The 26,854-nt window shown below is 38.9% G+C and overlaps 1 non-coding gene across 1 annotated transcript; it reads right to left on the bottom strand.

Moving 5' to 3' along the window:
- Positions 1–14,874: 14,874 nt before the first annotated feature.
- LOC130948258 (small nucleolar RNA R71) lies at positions 14,875–14,982 on the bottom strand. The gene has a single exon (XR_009072993.1). It is a non-coding gene; the product is annotated as a small nucleolar RNA R71 (small nucleolar RNA).
- Positions 14,983–26,854: the final 11,872 nt, after the last annotated feature.

The following is a 26,854-nucleotide window of genomic DNA, read 5'->3' as shown; positions in this document are numbered from 1 at the left end:
TCGTCTTCCCCCAGTGACATTTTTGCTGATATAATGGTTTTTGGATGATATGTGCATGCCTATAGTATCCAATTTTATTACGTAATTGTGTTAGTTCATGATATTTGCTAGAAGGTGAGTGCATGAGTTTCGTGATGGGTGGGACTTGGGAGTTGTCGTTTTTTAAGGAGGAGGATCATATTCAGTGCTATCATCAGCAGGTAACTAGGATTTTGTTCTTTGCTGAAAAATAAAGGTTGTGTGGGTTAGCGATTTGATTTATATAATTTGTTTTTGTTGTCAATTATATTTTTCAGTCTGGTAAATTAATAATTAATTTGTCGTAAATTTAAATTTCATTTAATAGTTTGTCGTTAACTAATAAATTACTGTATATACAAAATAAAATTCAAATTCTCAACACTTGAGTGGACAAGTGAGCTAACTGATCAAGCGAAGTTAGTTTGATTTGATTTATATACTAATTATAAAAAAGAAAAACTCAAAGACTAATGATTTAAATTTATAAGCAATCCAATATTTTTAATCCAAAAGTTTAACATCTTATTTTTATCTAATACTTTTAAATATCATTAATTAATTAATAATTAAAAATAATAAATTATGTTAGTATATAATGCCTTATGAGTGTGATCAAAATGCAATATCAGCAATATGCACTTGAATTATTGCTTATACTGAATAAAAGACCTTGGGCAATTTGTTGGGGTATGTAGACAAATAAATAAATAATTTCATGAACGAACTTAACGTCACTCAATCATGTAACCTCTACAACTTCATCACGTGTAATTAACCTTCTATACTTTTATTTGGTAAAAGGAAACCTTCTGCCCGGCTAACTATTTTCTATTTAAAGCTCATTAACAACATAAATTAGGGGGGAAATAGAGTCTAAATTATGCGTATTGGAAGTACCAACTCCATTTTCCATCAAAAATTAACCTCAATGATAGAGAAATAAATTTGATAAAAAACAATATTCGTGAATAGTAATAGTATAAATCCACAATAACTACATATACAGTATCACACGGACAATTATATATGTTAATGATCAAGCTCTTTGGGTGAAAGTAATGAAGATGAAGTATGATTGTCGGGACAGTTTTATTTCAAAAGTTGTTAGAAAGCAAAGTGTTTTAATGTTTAGAAAGGTATTGTTAAAATTTGGAACTAATTTTAAGCAACTTAATGTGGAGGATTGAAAATAGAAAGAGCATTAGATTTTGGAAAGCTCATTGGATTTTTGGTATTTTAGAACTGAACAAATTATCACTGGAACAACTCGAAGAAGACAGAGCTGACGAGGATTTAGCAAGCTATGCTACAGCAGAAGGATGTTGGGATTTGGTGAGGTTAGCCCAACTACTTCCAGAGGAGATTATAGATATGATTCGTATTTTTAAAGTTTCCCACCACGCCCTTAGACCTGATTTCTTAGGATGACTACCAAAATTTCAAGGCAGTTTCTCTATCAAATCAGCCTACAAAAACTATTATTTTAAAGATAGGAATCCAGACTAGATTTACAGGATTTATTGAAACCCCAGAATTCTCCAAAGACTGAGAACTTTTGCTTCGCTCCTAAGCCATAACGTGCTTCTAATTAATTTAAAAAGAAGAGTTCGGGGACTTATTGATATTGGATGCTATCCAAGATGTCTGAATCTTGAAGAGAGTTTCCTCCATGTGCTGAGGAATTGTACGTCCAAGGAATTTGGATGAGCAACTCAAACAACGACCTGTAGGACCCTTTCTTCAGCCAGAATCTCCAAGACTCTCCAAGACTGGCTCCACAATAACCTGTCCAGGACCTCTCGCACTAACTGTTAGACTTCATGGCCCACTTTCTTTTTCACTTGATGCAATATCATCTGGCGAAAGAGAAATGAATTAATTTTCAATAAAGATAATATCTCTTTTCAAAGAGTGATTCTAGAAATTAAAGGGATGACCAGAAACTATAAAGAAATTTTAGAACATACAGAGAGAAGCATAAAAACCTTCAGAGTAACAAATTTGATCCTAATTGGTTGGAAGCCACCAGAAGCTGGCTAGAGCAAACTTAACGTTGATGGCACCATCCTCCAAGCTTCAAATTTTGGCTCGTGTGGTGGCATTCTCAGAGATTCAAACGGCCTAGTTATGGTAGGATTCATGATGAACATTGGAAAGGTAACCATCATTAATGCAGAACTATATGGGCAATCTATACAGGTCTTAAAAAATTGCAATTAATATGGGAATGCAAAAGGTACAGGTAGAGACAGATTCTACCTGTGCATTGAATATGTTGCAGTATGTATCTATGGACCTCCATGATAGCACCTCCCTTATCCGTGCAATTAAAGAGCTCCAAGTAAATTCGGGTGACTTTCGAGTGAACCATGTCTTGAGGGAAGCCAATTTCAGTACCGATGTTCTAGCCAAGCATGCCCACAATCTTCTGGCGAGTTTCCACCTATTTATCTCGCTTCTCCCTTTTCTGGTGCTAACAATTGAAGCTAATAAAAGACAGATGGTGTTTGCTAGAATTGTGAATGTCTAGTTAGTTTTTGTTTTTGGGTTTTTGGTCCCTTCTCAATAAAAAAATACAGGTTAATAGTACGTAGACGTCTTTGTAAATAGTATTTTATAATATTTATGAAAGTGAATTTTGTGGTAGCATAAAAAATAGTGATTAAGGCTGGCATTATGGGTAACTATATCTCTTAACTAGATAATTACTTTTTTAGCTGTGTTATTTTTGGAGTCTAACCTATTTCTTGTAGGTTTGACCTGGTTACCCTTTCTTTCTTTGATAACAAAAAGGGGAGTAGTCATGACTAGGATAAATAGAGACATATGGGCATATGACTATGTTTAATGATATTCTCTTATATGCGTTATTAAACTTCCAGTTGTATGCCAATGTGACATGTGTGTTGATTGTGAAGAAGCTCACATTAATGGGAAGTATCACTTATGAGAGAAAGGGGGAGCAAATCTCATTTCAATCAATATCATCAAGGAAAGTTTCTAATCTAAAATATATATTTAGTTCTCTTTAATTCCACTTTAAATAATGTTTGTCGTCAAAGAGAAGATTGTTGAGTTTAGTAAACAATAATAATATTTTTGGTGATGACAAACATGAATTTGATTAGGTTGATAGTCCAAAAATTTGTTTGATGATTTATTTAGTATTGTAGGTCCAAATGTCATTGTGCAGCTCAAACAATGAAACCATGTATCTGAGACAGACCAAGCCTCTAGTCCAGCCTGTTACCTTCATGAAAAGAATAACATATAGTTGATGGTGTGCTATGATGATTTGGTTATGGCACAAAGAAGAAAGATAAGATCATTTTTTCATTAACCACCAAAGAGGAAGAAAGGAAAAGCAAAATTCTGGTGGCTATGTCAAATAAAAATTGGAGCCAAAAGCACAACGTTCAAGTCAAGCTAAATTAAAAGAAAAAGGTAAAATGTTTCCAGAAACATGCAAGTTAATTACTTGTTGATTTCACCTTCTCGTCTGCATAACCATTTTGGATTACATGAAGAAAGTGGACATTACTTTAATTTGCTGTGAATCAATGGCTAATATTGAAACTTGGGAGCAAAGCACATGATTAAGGGTTTGGATTTGGAAAATTCATTAAGAAAGCAAGTTGCTACTGCTTATTTCTCCTTTGCTGTGCTTAACTTTCATATCTAATCCCTGATTTTTTGGTTTGATGGAAGAAAAAGAAAGGGAGACTTCAGTTGGCTCAAGATTCAAGGAGCTGACTTTGGGAAGTAAGCCCTAGTAGTGGAAATAGAACTTATTACAAAAAGAAAAATCAACTTCAGTTTTGTTCAAGGAGAGTGAACCAAAGTTTGAGCTTCATTGAGAGCTTCTCTACTGTTCTTGCTTAATGTTTTGGACAGTGTTTCTACATCAAAGAAGATAGAGAGCTACATATGAGAGTGTTGAATCCAATTCATCTTATAACTTCAGAGCTGTCTACATTAATAAACCACAATTTTACGGTAAATTTTGGATTGAAATGAGTGAATTTTATCAACTTATCTTGTATTTATTCACTGAAATAGCATGGTTTTGTGAAATTCTCCTAATTGTGCTTAATGATTAAAAACATGCTTTTTAGACTCTTAATCGCTAAATTTAATTCACTTTTATTCCATTCGACATCTTGATGTGTTTGTTGAGTGCTTTCAGGCTTAGAAGGCAAGGATGGCTTGAAGAAGTAAAGAAAAAGCATGTAAAAGTGGAGAATTCATGAAGAAATGAAGTTTTAGAAATCTGTGCATTTGCGCATGCACATGCCTCATGCGTACGCATGACCTGGAATTTCACCAATTTGCGCGTACGTATGGACCTGGAATTTCACCAATTTGCGCGTACGCATGCCTCATACGTACGCATGACTGTCAGCACGTGATTTCGCTTAAGTGAACACATGGGTTGCGATTTCAGGCCAATTTTAGGCCCAATCCAACTCATTTCTGAAGTATTTAATACAATTCTCAAGGAGGATTGACGAACGTATTTTTGCTAGTAAAGAATTTTACAAATAAAGTATCGTTGAAAGTATAGCTTCTAAACCGGCAAGGAATCCTTTTGTGCAAAAGTTTGGTTGTCACAAGTAACAAACCCCTAATAAAATTGATAACCGAAGTATTTAAACCTCAGGTCGTCTCTCAAGGAATTGCAGGGAAGTGTGCTTATAATTGGTTATGGAAAAGTGTGTTTTTGGGGTTTTTGAAATAAGGAGCAAGGAAAGTAAATGTTAAAAGAAGTAAACTAGCAACTAGAAAAGCTCTTGGCAAGGTATGAGAACCGGATGTCCTATGCTAGTTATCCTTATCAATTGTGATGAGAATTGTTCGTTGCTCCCACTTGGTCAACCTCTAACTATGAAGGTATGTCAAGTGAATAAATCAATTTGATTCCTGAAGTCCTAGTCAATTATCAAGAAAAGACTAGAGTTATTGGAATTCAAATCAACTAGCAAACACAACAATTATCAATCAACAAAGGAGTTTGATAACTCAAGTGTCACCAATTGCTCAATGATAAACCACTATTTTATGATAAATCTTGTACTTAAATTGAATGATTTATCAACTCTTCACCTACTTATTCATATGAATATGCATGATTTTACAATTCCTTCCTTGGAATTTGATATATGAGAAAACATGTTTCCTATGCTTTAAAATTACCAAATTTAATTATCCTTTATTACCATTCGATGCCATGATTTGTGTGTTGAGTACTTTCAGGTTTTATAGGGCAGGAATGACTTAAATAATGGAAAGGAAACATACAAAAATGGAAGGAAAGCACAAATTGGAGTCCTTGGAAGAAACTGACAGTGACGCGTCCGCATGGACGACGCGAACGCGTGGTTCGCTCAAAAGAGAATCGACGCGAGCGCATGGATGAGGCGAACGCGTGACCTGCGAAACACAACTGATGCGGGCGCATGACTGACGTGACCGTGTGGAAAAGCAACACTCCAGATGATGCGACCGCGTGACCCACGCGGACGCATGACATGCGCGATCTGCAGAATTTGCAGAAGTCGTCCTCAGCAATTTTTGGGCCCCTTTTGGCCCAGATCCAAGCCCAGAGAACACAGATTGAAAGATTATAAATGGAGGAATTCATCCATTCAGGAGGAGATGGAGATTAGAGACTAAATACTGGATTCATACACACTTTTTAGGATTTAGATGTAGTTTTTAATGAGAGAGGTTCTCCTCTCTCTTAGGATTAGGATTAGGATTCCTCTTAAAGGACTTAGGAATATTTTCATCTTCTTGAATTACAGGTTCAATGTCCTTTTTATTTGTCTTTCCAATTTGATTTATGAACTTGTCCATGTTAGAATTGACATCTTTATTTAAATATAATTTGAGGTATTTTCAGACTCATGATTGCTTTTCCTTATTTTTAATTTAGATTATTTACTATTGGCTTTGGTTGATTAATTGGTGACTCTTGAGTTGTCAAACTCATCGTGATTGATAATTATTATTCTTGCTGATTAATTTAGATTCATATAACTCTAGTCTTTCCTTAGGGAGTTGACTAGGACTTTAGGTATTAAATTGGTTTATCCACTTAACTGACCTTCATAGTTAGAGGTTGACTTAGTGGGAGCAAAAGTATAATTCTCATCACCATTGATAAGGATAACTAGGATAGGATTTCCAGTTTTCATACCTTGCCAAGAGTTTTATTAGTTATTAATTTATTAATTCTTGCAATCTATTTCTCTTGTTCAAAACCTTTTTAAAACCCAAAAACTCTGTTTTCATTAACCAATAGTAAAACACACTTCCCTGCAATTCCTTGAGAAGACGACCCGAGGTTTGAATACTTCGGTTTATAAATTTTATTGAGTTTGTTACTTGTGACAACCAAAACGTTTGTAAGAAAGGTTGATTGCTTGGTTTAGAAACTATACTTGCAACGAGAATTTATTATAACTTCTAAACCATCAATCTTCAGTTCTTCAAAATGGCGCCGTTGCCGGGGAATTGCAAACGTGTGCCTTATTATTGGTTATTGTAAATATTTTTCTTTTACTTGTTTATTTGTTTTTGTTTTCCCTTCTTATTTCTGATAGCTATTATGAATTCTCACCCTTTTTGCTTTGAGTTTGGTTCTAATTTTGTTGAAAGGAATGGAAGCTATAACAGGAATATGCATCACGGTCTAAGTAATCAAAGATGGACGGAGCCAAAAGGATATGATCAACCCCTGAGCCAACAACACCCTCCAAGATATCATGGACAGAGACCATTCTACAATGCATGCCAAACTGATAGATATGGTGGACCCCCTTGTAGCTACCAACAAGCCCCACCCTATGCTCAGAGACCATCCTCTCGACATAGCTTCGAACCACCACACTCACAAGCTTCTTTTCACCATTCGCCACCGTATGATCCTTATCCGCCCCAATGCCAATCCAATTACTCCCAAGAAATACCACTTCCCTATGCACCATGTCCATATCCATCAAGCCAAGAATCACAGGTTCGCTTCGAAGAATCAGTAGATCAATTTCATGCAATCCTTCATCAACTGGAGCAAGCAATAAATCAATTATCTTCCAGACATTCGGACACTAAGCAAACTCCCATAGCTTCATGTGGAAAATCTAATGAAGAACGTAGCATGAAGGAGACACTAGAAACTCCAGTGGATAGTATAGAGCATAACCCCGTACTAGAACAAGTAGAGGAAGGTGTCACTATAGAAGAAGAAGAGTTGGTTGAAGATTTAGGAGACGTCGAACCTCCGCCAGAATCCAGAGTTGTGGAGAATTCCGTCGAAGACGTTACAATTGATGCTAAGGAGGATAGTGCACAACCCCCAAAGCAGGCATTTTATGATGAATTGGACGGAATAACCCAAGACACAAGTTTCCTTGATGTTGATAATCACAAGTAAAGTTCCCTTAGTAATGAACTTGCATCCGCAAGTGAATTCTTTGAGATGGAAGAATCTTCCCCAAGTGAATACGAAGATGATGCAGAGGTAGACTTTTCTCAACCTCCTAATTATGATTCGAGTGATGAGGAAGATATCGAAGACTTTGATCAAGACATGGTTGAATTTGAAGAAGTTTGCAAAAATGTGGAGGAATTCACTGAAGACCACAAGGGAGTAGAGCTTGCAGAACCACTGGAAACACCTATCCCAAGGCCATTACCACCCAACACAAACTTCAAGTGGGTAAAATCCTTAGCTTTTATCTTTACTTTTCCACTTGAATATGGTTTACTTGAAACAGATGGCCAGCTTAGAGCTCTTTGCGGCTTTAAGAGCAAAAGGCGAATGACTCGCACTCAACGCTGGTATGCGAGATTCAATGAGATTTCACACTTCAATTTGAGGTGCAAGGATTGGTGTCAAGCTCAATCGAACGGATCTCAGAAGCTGTTTGGTCACTACAGTGAGGATTCATATTACTTATCACCCGGCTGGAAAAATGCTAATCAAGATAAAAATGGGTGTAAAAGTAGAGTTTGGAATCCTGGAATCTCTTCTGATATTCAACACCTCGGGAGCCTAGAAACCTGTTTGAAACTGCTCAAAGGTTTTACATATCTTGTTTGGGATCCCGAAGGCTACTGGAATTCCAAACATTGGTGGAGATTTTTGGATGAATACAAGCACAAGCCACCATAACAGGAAGCTCCTCAAATGTCCAACTTAAGGACTTTAACTAAAAGTGCTAGGTGGGAGACAATCCACCATGGCATGATCGTTCCTTCTCCATTCTACTCTATTTTTTAATTTTCTTTGAACCAGGAATTTTTACATGACATTCATTGCATTCTAAGTTCTGCATACTGCATAAAAAAAGGGAGAGAGAAAGAGCACGCGATGCGACAGCGTCGCTGACGCGTCCGCGTCACAAGTGCATTAAAAGGAAAAGGAAAGTGAACAGAAAGTCGCGCTAAAACAAGGCTGGAGGCGTGCCTTGGGCACAAATTGTTTCACGTGACCGCGTGCCACACGTGATTGCGTCAATTGTGGAAAATGCCTCCCACGCGTTCACGTCACCCACTCGAACGCGTGATCTAGATATCGGCGTAAAGATCCAATGCCCAGAAAGTTGGGCTGGAATCGTGCGGCTGGTGTGCGTTTAGCACAAAACATCCCACGCGTTCGCGTCCATCACGCGAACGCGTCACTTGCCCAACACCCATCCCACGCGAAAGCGTAAGCGACGCGATCGCATCGCATGGATACCATAACCCCCAAAAAGGAGATAGAGAGTTGCGCTGAAACGACGCTGGAAGCGTGCGTCTAGCACAAATTCCAGTGACGCATTCGCGTGCTTCACGCGTCCGCGTCACCTATCTTTTTTTTTACCCAAGCCACGCGATTGTGTCGACCACGCATCTGCGTCAACCCTATTTCACCCTATTCACGCGATCGCGTCCTCCATGCGTTCGTGTGGATTCCCGATCACTAACCCCAAGTCACGCGAACCCTATCCCATCGTGCCCCACACCCCAACCCCCCTTCCTCTCCTCTGCAACTCTCCCTCTTCCCTCAACCACCCCAGCCACCACCTACAACCCCCCCAGACCACCGCGACTGCCGCCACACCACCCCCTTCTTCCTCCCCTCTCTTTCTTCTCTCTCTCTTCTCTTCTTCCCTCCACCGCCGCTGCTCCCTCCGCGGCCAGCCCCCACCACGACCGGAACCCCACCACCGCACCACAGGCTTTTCACTTCTAACATATTTTGGAATGTGATTTCTCATATCAGCTTTTCAACTCCAAAACAATCCAAAATATACATTTATTTAACTCATTTCATTTTCTATTGCTCCTTTGCCACTTCGTGCTTATCTTGTTATTTGCCTACTTGTTTTTCTGCTTTTATTATATCTTAGATTTCTGTTTTTTTTTTTTCAGGATGTCTGACTCTCAGCGAAAGGGAAAAGGAAAGGCAACAACTGGCAAATAGAAAAGAGGTGAATCCTCTATGTCTCTCCTGGAGCTTCTGCATGATGAATCCTGGCGGGAAAAGCACTTTACCGCATAGGAGAAGGCTGACTAGCTCCTCCCTGCCAATGATCCAATTAAGTTTGCAAACCGATACTGTGAGCTGAAGTTTCCAATGTTTACTACCTCCAGAAATTTGTACCTGGAGAGGACTTTGAAAATTTCAGAAGAACTACAGCAGTACACCTCCGATCAGATCAAACAAAGAGGCTAGTTCTTCCTGGAGAGAAACTTGACTGAGGTAAATGCTTCCTGGGTAAGAGAGTTTTACTGCAATTATTTCAAGACTTCCCTGGATGCAGTGCACCTCAGAGGGAAATAGATACTGGTCACTGAAGAAGCCATTGAGGATATTCTGCGCCTTCAGCCTAAGTCAGATCAGCCTGACGGTTACCAAAAGGCTGAAGAAGACATGCGCTTTCTGAGATTTGACTGGGATGCTGTCAAGGAGAGAATAGCCCTTGACCCTACTGTCCCATGGGTCATGGGTAAGAACACCACCATGCCTAAAGGAATCAAGCGAATATACTTGAATGATGAGGCTCGGCTCTGGCACCAGATCCTGAGTAACTTTATTATGCCGAGCACTCATGAGACAGAGCTGCCTGCTACTATGATCACCCTCCTCTGGTGTGTGATGGAGGGTAAGGACCTGTACCTGCCACGATTCATTCGACACTATATGGCCAGGGTCTATATCAGAGGCACCCACCCCTTTCCTTATCTGGTCACCCAGCTAGGCCGTCGAGCTGACGTGCCTTGGGAGGATGCTGATGAGAAGCCACCTACTGTGGACTGAAAGAAGATCTGAATCCTCATAGCAGGAATTTTCTGGCTTTAGGCTACAGACCTTCATTCCTTACTGCTTCTGATGAGACAGCCACACCTTCAGCTGCTCCCTCTTCTTCCACTGCTGCACCTGCCCCGCCCACTACACCTCCAGCTGCTCCTGAGCCTATCTACCATTTGGTGTATCGACTCTTCGCCCACTTGGATCGTATGGAGCGTCGCAACAAGTGACGCTATGAGCACCTCAAGTTGATGATCCGGTCCGACGGCGACATCCCCTCCGAGCCTGACACCCCTTCTGACACATCTGAGGCAGAGGCGAGCGCTCATGAGGAGGAGACACCCACCCAGGCTGAGCAGACAGACCCGGAGCAGGCTGCACCAAATCCTGAGGAGCCACACCAGATACAGGCCGCAGATTCTGAGATTTCTATCCAGTCAGAGCCTCCTCTACAACAGACAGATCCTTCTACCTTTATCCAGTCTGTAGATCCTCAGACCACCACCAAGACTCCAGCAGCCCATCCTTCCAGTGGTGACACTCCTTCACACCCGGCTTGAGTGAGCATCGAGGACGATGCTTTATTTTAAGTGTGGAGAGGTCGCCATCTCTAGCATCTATTTCTTTTGGTGAACCATAGAGACTCTTATCTTATTTTGTCCATTTTCTGTATTTTATTTGCACATTTTTTCTCTCTTTTGTTTTTGTTGTACTTTTACATTATGTACTTTGGGCTGTATAGATCTTGGATATTTTAGCTTAAGTTGCACCTTAGTTTACTAGTTATATATTAAGTGGATTAATTAGTATAGTTTATTGATGAGCGGATAATTTATACGCTTTTTGGCATTATTTTTAGTATGTTTTTAGTATGTTTTAGTTAGTTTTTAGTATATTTTTATTAGTTTTTAGTTAAAATTCACTTTTCTGGACTTTACTATGAGTTTGTGTGTTTTTCAGTGATTTCAGGTATTTTCTGGCTGAAATTGAGGGACCTGAGTAAAAATCTGATTCAGAGGCTGAAAAGGACTGCAGATGCTGTTGGATTCTGACCTCTCTGAACTCGAAGTGGATTTTCTGGAGCTACAGAAGCCCAATTAGCGCGCTCTTAATTGCGTTGGAAAGTAGACATCCTGGGCTTTCCAGCAATATATAATAGTCTATACTTTATCCGAGATTTGATGGCTCAAACCGGCGTTCCAAATCAGCTCAAAACTGCCCCGCGTTAAACGCCGGAACTGGCACAAGAATGGGAGTTAAACGCCCAAACTGGCACAAAAGCTGGCGTTTAACTCCAAGAAAAGTCTCTACACATGAAAGCTTCAATGCTCAGCCCAAGCACACACCAAGTGGGCCCGGAAGTGGATTTTTATGTCATTTACTCATTTCTGTAAACCCTAGGCTACTAGTTCTCTACAAATAGGACCTTTTGCTATTGTATTTTCATCTTTGGACAATTAGTTCTTAGATCAGATCTGGGTAGCCATCTTTGAGTAGTCTTATGCTATCTTAGATCATTGGGAGGCTGGCATTCGGCCATGCCTAGACCTTGTTCTTATGTATTTTCAACGGTGGAGTTTCTACACACCATAGATTAAGGTGTGGAGCTCTGCTGTACCTCGAGTATTAATGCAATTACTATTGTTCTTCTATTCAATTCAACTTATTCTTGTTCTAAGATATCACTTGTTCTTCAACTTGATGAATGTGATGATCCGTGACACTCATCATCATTCTCACCTATGAACGTGTGCCTGACAACCACCTCCGTTCTACCTTAGATTGAGTGGATATATCTTGGATCCCTTAATCGGAATCTTTGTGGTATAAGCTAGAATTGATGGCGGCATTCAAGAGAATCCGGAAGGTCTAAACCTTGTCTGTGGTATTCTGAGTAGGATTCAATGATTGAATGACTATGACGAGCTTCAAACTCCTGAAGGCTGGGCGTTAGTGACAGACGCAAAAGAATCACTGGATTCTATTCCAACCTGATTGAGAACCGACAGATGATTAGCCGTGCTGTGACAGAGCGCGTTGAATATTTTCACTGAGAGGACGGGACTGTAGCCACTGACAACGGTGATGCCCAACATACAGCTTGCCATGGAAAGGAGTAAGAAGGATTGGATGAAGACAGTAGGAAAGCAGAGAGACGGAAGGGACAGAGCATCTCCATACGCTTATCTGAAATTTTCACCAATGAATTATATAAGTATCTCTATCTTTATTTTATGCTTTATTCATAAATCATCCATAACCATTTGAATCTGCCTGACTGAGATTTACAAGGTGACCATAGCTTGCTTCATACCACAATCTCCGTGGGATCGACCCTTACTCGCGTAAGGTTTATTACTTGGACGACCCAGTGCACTTGCTGGTTAGTTGTGCAAATTTGTGATAAAGAGTTGAGATTGCAATTGAGCGTACCATGTTGATGGCGCCATTGATGATCACAATTTCGTGCACCAAGTTTTTGGCGCCGTTGCCGGGGATTGTACAAGTTTGGACAACTGACGGTTCATCTTGTTGCTTAGCTTAGGTATTTTTCTCCAGAGTTCTTAAGAATGAATTCTAGTGTTTCAAGGTGATGTTCTTATCATCACCAAAGCTGATTGATTCTCATCAATTTAGCTCTTGAATGTAATGTCCTGCTGAAGCTTGGCTAGCCATGTCTAATTTCTTTAGACTGAAGTTTTAGACTAACATTGCATGATTCCTGAAATTCTCATTAAGAATTTTGATATCCTTATTTTCTTTTTCACTTAATTTTCGAAAAAAAAATCCAAAAAAATTATAAAATCATAAAAACCAAAAATATTTTATGTTTCCTGTTGAGTCTAGTGTCTCATTTTAAGTTTGGTGTCAATTGCATGTTTCTTTTCTTCTTGCATTTTTTGAATTCATTCATGTGTCTTCATTGATCTTCAAGATGTTCTTGATGATTTCCTTGCTCTGATCTTTAAATTCTCTTGTCTTGAGTATTTTGTTGTGTCTCATATGCATTCTCAATTTGTTAGTGTCAGTAGTATACAAACTTCTAAGTTTGGTGTCTTGCATGCATTGTTTATTTGGTCTTAGTTGCATTTTGATTATACCTCATTAAAAATCCAAAAAAATTTTTAATTTGTGTCTTTTCAAGTCAATAATACAGAGAATTGAAGATTCAGAACATACAGCAGAGGAATTACACAGAAAAAGCTGGGCGTTCAAAACGCCCAGTGAAGAAGGCAAACTGGCGTTTAAACGCCAGCCAGGGTGCCTGGTTGGGCGTTTAACGCCCAAAAGGGTAGTGTTTTGGGCGTTAAACGCCAGAATGGATACCATTCTGGGCGTTTAACGCCAGGATGGCACAAGAGGGAAGATTTTGTTTTTAATGCAAATTTTTTTCAAGTTTTCAAAATTTTTCAAAATCAAATCTTTTTCAAATCATATCTTTTCAATCATATCTTTTCAAAATCAATTTCTTTCCATTTTCAAAAATACTTGCTATCAATTAATGATTTGATTCAACATCTCAGAGTATGTTGCCTTTTCTGTTGAGAAAGGTTTAATGTCTGAATCATATCTTTCTTGTTAGCCAAGTCATTAGTTTTTAAAATCAAATCTTTTTAAATTGTTTTTCAAATCATATTTTCTCAATCATATCTTTTAATCACATCATTTTTAAAATAGTTTTCAATCATATCTTTTTGATTTCTAATTTCAAAATCTTTTTCAAAATCAATTTATTTCTTTCCCAATCATATTTTTCGAAAATCATTCTTCAATTTTTCAAAATGTTTTTTTAAATCTTTTTAATTTATTTTCGAAAATTTCTTCCCTTTTTCTCACATCCTTCTATTTATGGACTAACACCCCTCCTCAATGCACAATTCGAACTCCATCATACTTGATAAGTTCGAATTCTTCTACCACTTCCTTCTATTTTTCTTTTCCTCTGACACCTCAAGGAATCTTTATACTGTGACATAGAGAATTCCATATTTTCTTGTTCTCTTCTCTTTCATATGAGCAGGAGCAAAGACAAAAGCATTCTTGTTGAGGCTGACCATGAACCTGAAAGGACCTTGAAGCGAAAGCTAAGAGAAGCTAAGGCACAACTCTCTGTAGAGGACCTAACAGAAATCTTCAAAGAAGAAGAACCCATGGCAGCCGAAAACAACAACAATGCCAACAATGCAAGGAAGGAGCTGGGTGACTTTACTGCACCTACTCCCGACTTTTATGGGAGAAGCATCTCTATCCCTGCCATTGGAGCAAACAACTTTGAGCTTAAGCCTCAATTAGTTTCTCTAATGCAACAGAATTGCAAGTTCCATGGACTTCCATTGGAAGATCCTCATCAGTTTTTAGCTGAGTTCTTACAAATCTGTGACACTGTCAAGACTAATGGGGTTGACCCTGAAGTCTACAGACTTATGCTATTCCCTTTTGCTATAAGAGACAGAGCTAGAATATGGTTGGACTCACAACCTAAAAAAAGCCTGAACTCTTGGGAAAAGCTAGTCAATGCCTTCTTGGCAAAGTTTTTTCCACCTCAAAAATTGAGTAAGCTTAGAGTGGAAGTCCAAACCTTCAGACAGAAGGAAGGTGAATCCCTCTATGAAGCTTGGGAAAGATACAAACAATTGATCAGAAAGTGTCCCTCTGATATGCTTTCTGAATGGAGCCTCATAGGTATCTTCTATGATGGTCTGTCTAAACTATCCAAAATGTCACTGGACAGCTCTGTTGGAGGAGCTCTTCATCTGAAGAAGACGCCTGCAGAAGCTCAAGAACTCATTGAAATGGTTGCAAATAACCAATTCATGTACACTTCTGAAAGGAATCCTGTGAACAATGGGACAAATCAGAAGAAAGGAGTTCTTGAGATTGATATTCTGAATGCCATATTGGCTCAGAACAAAATATTGACTCAGCAAGTCAATATGATTTCTCAAAGTCTGTCTGGAATGCAAGCTGCACCAGGCAGTACTAAGGACGCTTCATCTGAAGAAGAAGCTTATGATCCTGAGAACCCTTCAATGGAAGAGGTGAATTACATGGGAGAACCCTATGAAAACACCTATAATTTTTCATGGAGAAATCATCCAAATCTCTCATGGAAGGATCAACAGAGACCTCAACAAGGTTTCAACAACAATAATGGTGGAAGAAACAGGTTTAGCAATGGCAAGCCTTTTCCATCATCTTCTTAGCAACAGACAGAGAATTCTAAGCAGAGCCACTCTGACTTAGCAACCATGGTCTCTGATCTAATCAAAACCACTCAAAGTTTCATGACTGAAACAAGGTCCTCCATTAGAAACGTGGAGGCACAAGTGGGACAACTGAGCAAGAAAATTACTGAACTCCCTTCTAGTACTCTTCCAAGCAATACAGAAGAGAATCCAAAAGGAGAATGCAAGGCCATTAACATGACCCACATGGCCAAACTTGGAGAGGAGGAAGAGGCAGTGATCGCCACTGAGGAAGACCTCAATGGACACCCACTGGCCTCCAATGAGTTCCCTAATGAGGAACCATGGGAATCTGGGGCTCATAATGAGACCATAGAGATTCCATTGGATTTACTTCTGCCATTCATGAGCTCTAATGAGTATTCTTCCTCTGAAGAGGATGAAGATGTCACTGAAGAGCAAGTTGCTAAATACCTTGGAGCAATCATGAAGCTAAATGACAAGTTGTTTGGTAATGAGACTTGGGAGGATGAACCCCCTTTGCTCACCAAAGAACTGGATGACTTGTCTAGGCAGAAATTACCTCAAAAGAGACAGGACCCTGGGAAGTTCTCAATACCTTGTACCATAGGCACCATGACCTTTAAGAAGGCTCTGTGTGACATAGGGTCAAGCATAAACCTCATGCCTCTCTCTGTAATGGAGAAGCTAGGGATCTTTGAGGTACAAGCTGCAAGAATCTCACTAGAGATGGCAGACAATTCAAGAAAACAAGCTTATAGACTTGTAGAGGATGTTCTGGTAAAGATTGAAGACCATTACATCCCTACTGATTTCATAGTCCTAGAGACTGGGAAGTGCATGGATGAATCCATCATCCTTGGCAGCCACAGCAAAGGCTGTGATTGATGTTGACAGAGGAGAATTGATCATTCAAGTGAATGAAGAATCCTTTGTGTTTAAGGCTCAAGGATATCCCTCTGTTACCATGGAGAGGAAGCATGAAGAGCTTCTCTCAAAATAGAGTCAAACAGAGCCCCCACAGTCAAACTCTAAGTTTGGTGTTGGGAGGCCACAACCAACTTCTAAGTTTGGTGTTGAACCCCCACATTCAAACTCTAAGTTTGGTGTTGGGAGGTTCTAACATTGCTCTGAGTATCTGTAAGGCTCCATGAGAGCCCACTGTCAAGCTACTGACATTAAAGAAGCACTTGTTGGGAGGCAACCCAATGTTATATTTAATCTATTTTCCTTTGTTATTTTATGTTTTCTGTAGGTTGATGATCATGGGAAGTCACAAAATCAATTGAAAAAGCAAAAATAGAATGAAAAACAGAAAGAAAAATAGCACACCCTGGAGGAAGATCTTGCTGGCGTTTAAACGCCAATAAGGGCAGCAAATGGGCGTTTAATGCCCAGTCTGGCACCATTCTGGGCGTTTAACGCCAGAAAGGGGCACCAGACTGGCGTTAAACGCCAGGAAAGGGCAAGAAGTTAGCGTTAAATGCCAGAAATGGGCACCAGGCCGGCGTTTAACGCCAGAATTGGCATGAAGAGCATTTTTGCTCGCCACTTGGTGCAGGGATGAATTTTTCTTGACACCTCAGGATTTGTGGACCCCACAGGATCCCTACCTACCCCACCACCCTCTCTCTTCTTCACCCATTCACCAATCACCTCAACACCTCTTCCCCAAAAACCCCTGACCTATCAAATCCTACTATTCTCTTCACCACTCACATCCATCCTTCATAAAACCCCACCTACCTCACCATTCAAATTCAAACCACTTTCCCTCCCAAACCTACCCATAATGGCCGAACCATACCCCTCTCTCCACCCCTATATAAACCCATTTTCACTCCTTCATTTTCACACAACCTAAACACTACTTCTCCCCCTTTGGCCGAACTACAAAGCCATCTCCATCTCCTTTATTTCTTCTTCTTCTACTCTCTTCTTTCTTCTTTTGCTCGAGGACGAGCAAACTTTTAAGTTTGGTGTGGTAAAAGCATTGCTTTTTGTTTTTCCATAACCATTTATGGCATCCAAGGCCGGAGAAACCTCTAGAAAGAGGAAAGGGAAGGCAAAAGCTTTCACCTCCAAGTCATGGAAGATGGAGAGATTCATCTCAAGGGTGCATCAAGACCACTTCTATGAAGTTGTGGCCATGAAGAAGGTGATCCCCGAGGTCCCTTTCAAACTCAAAAAGAGTGAATATCCGGAGATCCGACATGAGATCCGAAGAAGAGGTTGGGAAGTTCTTACCAACCGCATTCAACAAGTCGGAATCTTAATGGTTCAAGAGTTCTATGCCAATGCATGGATCACCAAGAACCATGATCAAAGTGTGAACCCGAACCCAAAGAATCGGCTTACAATGGTTCGGGGGAAATGCTTAGATTTTAGTCCGGAAAATGTAAGGTTGGCATTCAACTTGCCCATGATGCAAGGAGATGAACACCCCTACACTAGAAGGGTCAACTTTGATCAAAGGTTAGACCAAGTCCTCATAGACATTTGTGAAGAGGGCGCTCAATGGAAGAGAGATTCAAGAAGGAAGCCGGTTCAACTGAGAAGGCATGACCTCAAGCCCGTGACTAGGGGATGGTTGGAGTTTATCCAACGCTCAATCATTCCCACTAGCAACCGGTCTGAAGTTACTATAGACCGGGCCATCATGATTCATAGCATCATGATTGGAGAGGAAGTAGAAGTTCATGAGGTTATAGCCCAAGAACTTTATAAGGTGGCAGACAAGTGCTCTACCTTGGCAAGGTTAGCCTTTCCTCATCTCATTTGTCACCTCTGTTATTCAGTTGGAATTGACATAGAGGGAGACATCTCCATTGATGAGGACAAGCCCATCACTAAGAAAAGGATGGAGCAAACAACAGATCCCACTCATCATGAAATCCCTGAGATACCTCAAGGGATGCACTTTCCTCCACAAAACTATTGGGAGCAAATCAACACCTCCCTAGGAGAATTGAGTTCCAACATGGGACAACTAAGGGTGGAGCACCAAGAACATTCCATCCTCTTCCATGAAATTAGAGAAGATCAAAGAATCATGAGAGAGGAGCAACAAAGGCAAGGAAGAGACATTGAGGAGCTCAAGCACTCCATAAGATCTTCAAGAGGAAGAACAAGCCGCCATCACTAAGGTGGACCCGTTCTTTAATTTCCTTGTTCTTTATTTTTCTGTTTTTCAAAAATTATGCTTATGTTTATCTATGTTTGTGTCTCATGATCATTAGTGTCTTAGTGTCTATGCCTTAAAGTTATGAATGTCCTATGAATCCATCACCTTTCTTGAATGAAAAATGTTCTTAATTGAAAAAGAGAAGAATTGCATGAATTTTGAATTTTATAACAGATTAATTATTTTGATGTGGTGGCAATATTTTGGTTTCTGAATGTATGCTTGAATAGTGCATATGTCTTTTGAATTTGTTGTTCATGAATGTTGGCTCTTGAAAGAATGATGAAAAAGGAGACATGTTACTGAGGATCTGAAAAATCATAAAAATGATTCTTGAAGCAAGAAAAAGCAGTGAATACAAAAAAAAGAGAGAAAAACGAAAAAAATGAAAAAAAAGGGAAAAAAAAGAAAAAGAAAAAAGTAATGAAGTTGTGATCCAAGGCAAAAAGAGTGTGCTTAAGAATCCTGGACACCTCTAATTGGGGACTCTAGCAAAGCTGAGTCACAATCTGAAAAGGTTCACCCAATTATGTGTCTGTGGCATGTATGTATCCGGTGGTAATACTGGAAGACAGAGTGCTTTGGGCCACGGCCAAGACTCATAAAGTAGCTGTTTTCAAGAATCATCATACTTAACTAGGAGAATCAATAACACTTTCTGGATTCTGAGTTCCTATAGAAGCCAATCATTTTGAATTTCAAAGGATAGAGTGAGATGCCAAAACTGTTCAGAGGCAAAAAGCTAAAAGCCCCGCTCATCTAATTAATACTGATCTTCATAGATGTTTTTGGAATTCATTACATATTCTCTTCTTTTTATCTTATTTGATTTTCAGTTGCTTGGGGACAAGCAACAATTTAAGTTTGGTGTTGTGATGAGCGGATAATTTATACGCTTTTTGGCATTGTTTTTAGTATATTTTTAGTATGTTTTAGTTAGTTTTTAGTATATTTTTATTATTTTTTAGTTAAAATTCACTTTTCTGAACTTTACTATGAGTTTGTGTGTTTTTCTGGGATTTCAGGTATTTTCTGGCTGAAATTGAGGGACCTGAGCAAAAATCTAATTCAGAGGCTGAAAAGGACTGCAGATGCTGTTGGATTCTGACCTTTCTGCACTCGAAGTGGAATTTCTGGAGCTATAGAGACCCAATTAGCGCGCTCTCAATTGCGTTGGAAAGTAGACATCCTGGGCTTTCCAGAAATATATAATAGTCCATACGTTTCTCGAGATTTGATGGCCCAAACCGGCGTTCCAAATCAGCTCAAAACTGCCCGGCGTTAAACGCCGGAACTGGCACAAGAATGGGAGTTAAACGCCCAAACTGGCACAAAAGCTGGCATTTAACTCCAAGAAAAGTCTCTACACATGAAAGCTTCAATGCTCAGCCCACGCACACACCAAGTGGGCCCAGAAGTGGATTTTTATGTCATTTACTCATTTCTGTAAACCCTAGGCTACTAGTTCTCTACAAATAGGACCTTTTGCTATTGTATTTTCATCTTTGGACATTTAGTTCTTAGATCAGATCTGGGTAGCCATCTTTGAGTAGACTTATGCTATCTTAGATCATTGGGAGGCTGGCCATTCGGCCATGCCTAGACCTTGTTCTTATGTATTTTCAACGGTGGAGTTTCTACACACCATAGATTAAGGTGTGGAGCTCTGCTATACCTCGAGTATTAATGCAATTACTATTGTTCTTCTATTCAATTCAGCTTATTCTTGTTCTAAGATATCACTTGTTCTTCAACTTGATGAATGTGATGATCCATGACACTCATCATCATTCTCACCTATGAACGTGTGCCTGACAACCACCTCCGTTCTACCTTAGTTTGAGTGGATATCTCTTGGATCCCTTAATCGGAATCTTCGTGGTATAAGCTAGAATTGATGGCGGCATTCAAGAGAATCCGGAAGGTCTAAACCTTGTCTGTGGTATTCTGAGTAAGATTCAATAATTGAATAACTGTGACGAGCTTCAAACTCCTGAAGGCTGGGCGTTAGTGACAGACGCAAAAGAATCACTAGATTCTATTCCAACCTGATTGAGATCCGACAGATGATTAGCCGTGCTATGACAGAGTGCGTTGAACATTTTCACTGAGAGGATGGGACTGTAGCCACTGACAATGGTGATGCCCAACATACAGCTTGCCATGGAAAGGAGTAAGAAGGATTGGATGAAGACAGTAGGAAAGCAGAGAGACGGAAGGGATAGAGCATCTCCATACGCTTATCTGAAATTCTCACCAATGAATTACATAAGTCTCTCTATCTTTATTTTATGCTTTATTCATAAATCATCTATAACCATTTGAATCTGCCTGACTGAGATTTACAAGGTGACCATATCTTGCTTCATACCAACAATCTCCGTGGGATCGACCCTTACTCGCGTAAGGTTTATTACTTGGACGACCCAGTGCACTTGCTGGTTAGTTGTGCGAAGTTGTGATAAAGAGTTGAGATTGCAATTGAGCGTACCATGTTGATGGTGCCGTTGATGATCACAATTTCGTGCACCATTTACCCTTTTTAGCATATGATAGTTGATTTGATTGAAAAATAAAAAGAGTAAGTTAGGAACCATAGTATAGTAAAACAATCCACACACCTTGTATATATTGCATTACATGTTAGTTAGTTAACAACATTTCATCAAAGAGGAACACTAAAACTTTAAACCCACCCAAATAAATTTTACATTGAGAATAATGTAAACTCTTAATTTCTACTTGCATGACATACATAACTGATATATGGTTTATGAGCTTGAGAACACACAGCCTGAGAGTTTTGAGCTTAATTTTATGGTTACATTCAAACCATAATTTTTATTCCTGTGTGCTTTGCCCTTCTTTTTTATTCTAATGTTCTTTGCTTTGCTTTAATCTATATGTCCGATTATAGAATATAGATACATACTAAGAAAGTGATTGAGGCCATCATTTGAATTTTTCCTCACTTATCCCAAATAAAGCCTACCTTTTATGCCATCATTGTTAGCCCCTTTGAGCCTTTTAATCCCCTTCTGTTTTATAACCACATTACTAGCCTCAAGCAGAAAAACAAAGTAAAAATCCCAAGTTGAATCCTTGGTTAGCTTAAGATAGATATTGTGAAACATTTAAGTGTGGAGAATTTTATGGGAACATAGGATGATAGAAAAGAGTAGGAATTTAAATCATATAAATTATTAAAAAATTTTGGGAAGCATGCTCATGTGAAATTAAAACAATTAAAAGTCACCATGTGCATATATAAAAAAAATTTATTTTCAATAAGGGGATACAAAAATTCTCCAAACACAAAATAAGAAGAATCAATGTACATTGGACAAAGTTAAATTTAATGCATGTGTTTGCAATACAAAGTGGAAAAATGTGGGCAAGTAGGTTAAGAAACTTTGGTTTATATAAAAGTATGTATGTTAGGTGAGATCTTAGACTAATCAAGGATTCACTTATTAGCTCACTTAGCCTACCCTTACCTCTACCTTGGCCCCATTACAACCTTGGAAAAAACCTTATGATTTTTGTATGTCTGTATTCTATAATTGTTGATTGGTTAGATGAAGAACAAAGTTATAGAAAGTAAGGATAAAAAGAAGAATAGAGTGATTAACCCAATAAACACTGAGTGACTAGAGAGTAAACACAAAATCCAGTAAGGGTTCAATAGCTCATCACCATATATCTCTGCCTAAATTGTTAATTGTCTTGCAAGTTTGAAAAATATTTTTACCCATCTCAATTGTAAAAGTGCTTTAATATTATCTAAGGTTAGCTATGCATATATGATTCCTTGAAGATATGAATTAATCTAACTACACGTATACTTTATATATAGGTGAATAATAACTAGATTTGCATGACTCATTTAGGTAGTTGCATTTAGAGTAGATTGCATTGCATATGATTCCACCATCTTACCTTTACTCTTTTCTCTTAGATTTAGCATGAGGACATGCTATTGTTTAAGTGTGGGAAGGTTGATAAACCACTATTATATGATAAATCTTGTACTTAAATTGAATGATTTATCAACTCTTCACCTACTTATTCATATGAATATGCATGATTTTACAATTCCTTCCTTGGAATTTGATATATGAGAAAACATGTTTCCTATGCTTTAAAATTACCAAATTTAATTATCCTTTATTACCATTCGATGCCGTGATTTGTGTGTTGAGTACTTTCACGTTTTATAGGGCAGGGATGACTTAAAGGATGGAAAGAAAACATACAAAAATGGAAGGAAAGCACAAATTGGAGTCCTTGGAAGAAACTGGCAGTGACGCGTCCGCATGGACGACGCGAACACGTGGTTCGCTCAAAAGAGAATCGACGCGAGCGCATGGATGAGGCGAACGCGTGACCTGCGAAACACAACTGACGCGGGCGCATGACTGACGCGACCACATGGAAAAGCAACACTCCAGATGACGCGACCGCGTGACCCACGCGGAGGCGTGACATGCGCGATCTGCAGAATTTGCAGAAGTTGTCCTCAGTGATTTCTGGGCCCCTTTTGGCCCAGATCCAAGTCCAGAGAACACAGATTGAAGAATTATAAATGGAAGAATTCATCCATTCAGGAGGAGATGGAGATTAGAGACTAAATACTGGATTCATACACACTTTTTAGGATTTAGATGTAGTTTTTAGTGAGAGAGGTTCTCTCCTCTCTCTTAGGATTAGGATTAGGATTCCTCTTAAAGGAGTTAGGAATATTTTCATCTTCTTGAATTACAGGTTCAATGTCCTTTTTATTTGTCTTTCCAATTTGATTTATGAACTTGTCCATGTTAGAATTGACATCTTTATTTAAATATAATTTGAGGTATTTCAGACTCATGATTGCTTTTCCTTATTTTTAATTTAGATTATTTACTATTGGCTTTGGTTGATTAATTGGTGACTCTTGAGTTGTCAAACTCATCGTGATTGATAATTATTATTCTTGCTGATTAATTTAGATTCCTATAACTCTAGTCTTTCTTTAGGGAGTTGACTAGGACTTTAGGTATTAAATTGGTTTGTCCACTTAACTGACCTTCATAGTTAGAGGTTGACTTAGTGGGAGCAAAAGTATAATTCTCATCACCATTGATAAGGATAACTAGGATAGGATTTCCAGTTTTTATACCTTGCCAAGAGTTTTATTAGTTATTAATTTATTAATTCTTGTAATCTATTTCTCTTGTTCAAAACCTTTTTAAAACCCAAAAACTCTGTTTTCATAACCAATAGTAAAACACACTTCCCTGCAATTCCTTGAGAAGATGACCCGAGGTTTGAATACTTTGGTTTATAAATTTTATTGTGTTAGTTACTTGTGACAACCAAAATGTTTGTAAGAAAGGTTGATTGCTTGGTTTAGAAACTATACTTGCAACAAGAATTTATTATAACTTCTAAACCATCAATCTTCAGTTCTTCACTCAACCAAAGCCAAAATCATAAAATCCTACTCTAACAACCTTCTAAGCATTTTGTAAGTACTTGGAAGGCACAACACAAAACCATAGAAAAGCAACAAGAGAGAATAAAATCCAAACAATCAATTGCATTAATAGGGAATTTGAATCTAACATCAAAAGTTCAAAAACCAAAGTAATAACAATGAGTAATCAATAAGAGTAGAAGAGAAATCCTAAATTGAAAATAGCTAAACCTAAGAATCTTAAAACCTAGAGAGAGGAGAGAGCCTCTCTCTCTAGAAACTACATCTAAAACCTAAAATTATTTTAATGAAAAGTGTATTAGGAATGGATTCCCCCACTTTGTAGCCTCTAATTTGTGTTTTTTGGGCCGAAAACTGGGTTAAAAAAAGCCCACGGTGATTTCTGCAGTTGAAGTATGTCGCGCATGTCGCGCGTACGCGCCAGGTGCGCGTGCGCGCTGGTGCACGAAATTGTGATCATCAACGGCGCCATCAACATGGTACGCTCAATTGCAATCTCAACTCTTTATCACAACTTCGCACAACTAACCAGCAAGTGTACTGGGTCGTCCAAGTAATAAACCTTACGCGAGTAAGGGTCGATCCCACGGAGATTGTTGGTATGAAGCAAGCTATGGTCATCTTGTAAATCTCAGTCAGGCGGATTCAAATGGTTGTGGAGGATTAATGATTAAAAGATAAATAAGACATAAAATAAAGATAGAGATACTTATGTAATTCATTGGTGAGAATTTTAGATAAGCGTATGGAGTTGCTCTGCCCCTTCCGTCTCTCTGCTTTCCTACTATCTTCATCCAATCCTTCTTACTCCTTTTCATGGCAAGCTGTATGTTGGGCATCACCGTTGTCAGTGGCTACAGTCCCGTCCTCTCAGTGAAAATGTTCAACGCGCTCTGTCACAGCACGGCTATTCATCTGTCGGTTCTCGATCATGTCGGAATAGAATCCAGTGATTCTTTTGCGTCTGTCACTAACGCCCCACAATCGCGAGTTTGAAGCTCGTCACAGTCATTCAATCCTTGAATCCTACTCAGAATACCACAGACAAGGTTTAGACCTTCCGGATTCTCTTGAATGCCGCCATCATTTCTAGCTTATACCACGAAGATTCTGATTAAGGGATCCAAGAGATACACATTCAAGCCTTGTTTGCTTGTAGAACGGAAGTGGTTGTCAGGCACGCGTTCATAAGTGAGAATGATGATGGGCGTCACATAATCATCACATTCATCAAGTTCTTGAGTGCGAATGAATATCTTGGAATAAGAATAAGCTGAATTGAATAGAAGAACAATAGTAATTTCATTAATACTCGAGGTACAGCAGAGCTCCACACCTTAATCTATGGTGTGTAGAAACGCCACCGTTGAAAATACATAAGAACAAGGTCTAGGCATGGCCGAACGGCCAGCCTCCCAAAGAGGGTTCAATCATAAAAACATGGTCAAAAGATTTTCTAATACAATAGCAAAAGGTCCTATTTGTAGAGAACTAGTAGCTTAGGGTTTACAAAGATTAGTAAATGACATAAAAATCCACTTCCGGGCCCACTTGGTGTGTGTTTGGGCTGAGCATTGAAGCTTTCATGTGTAGAAACTTTTCTTGGAGTTAAACGCCAGCTTTTGTGCCAGTTTGGGCGTTTAACTCCCATTCTTGTGCCAGTTCCGGCATTAAACGCCAGAATTCTTGAGCTGATTTGGAACGCCTGTTTGGGCCATCAAATCTTGGGCAAAGTATAAACTATTATACATTGCTGGAAAGCCCAGGATGTCTACTTTTCAACGCAATTGAGAGCGCGCCAATTGGGCTTCTGTAGCTCCAGAAAATCCACTTCGAGTGCAGGGAGGTCAGAATCCAACAGCATCTGCAGTCCTTTTTCAGCCTCTGAATCAGATTTTTGCTCAGGTCCCTCAATTTCAGCCAGAAAATACCTGAAATCACAGAAAAACACACAAACTCATAGTAAAGTCCAGAAAAGTGAATTTTAACTAAAAACTAATAAAAATATAATAAAAACTAACTAAAACATACTAAAAATATACTAAAAACAATGCCAAAAAGCGTATAAATTATCCGCTCATCACAACACCAAACTTAAATTGTTGCTTGTCCCCAAGCAACTGAAAATCAAATAAGATAAAAAGAGGAGAATATGCAATGAATTCCAAAAACATCTATGAAGATCAGTATTAATTAGATGAGCGGGGCTTTTAGCTTTTTGCCTCTGAACAGTTTTGGCATCTCACTCTATCCTTTGAAATTCAGAATGATTGGCTTCTATAGGAACTCAGAATCCAGATAGTGTTATTGATTCTCCTAGTTAAGTATGATGGTTCTTGAACACAACTACTTTATGAGTCTTGGCTGTGGCCCAAAGCACTCTGTTTTCCAGTATTACCACCGGATACATACATGCCACAGACACATAACTGGGTGAACCTTTTCAGATTGTGACTCAGCCTTGCTAGAGTCCCCAATTAGAGGTGTCCAGAGTTCTTAAGCACACTCTTTTTTTGCCTTGGATCACGACTTTATTTTTACCCTTGCCTTTTGGTTTAAAGGGCTGTTGGCTTTTTCTGCTTGCTTTCTCTCTTTCTTTTTCCTTTTTTTCATTTTTTTTTGAATTCACTGCTTTTTCTTGCTTAAAGAATCAATTATATGATTTTTTC

This window comes from Arachis stenosperma, chromosome 1, assembly GCF_014773155.1.
Source record: "Arachis stenosperma cultivar V10309 chromosome 1, arast.V10309.gnm1.PFL2, whole genome shotgun sequence".
Lineage (NCBI taxonomy): Eukaryota > Viridiplantae > Streptophyta > Magnoliopsida > Fabales > Fabaceae > Arachis > Arachis stenosperma.
This window is presented reverse-complemented; position numbering and strand designations above follow the sequence as displayed.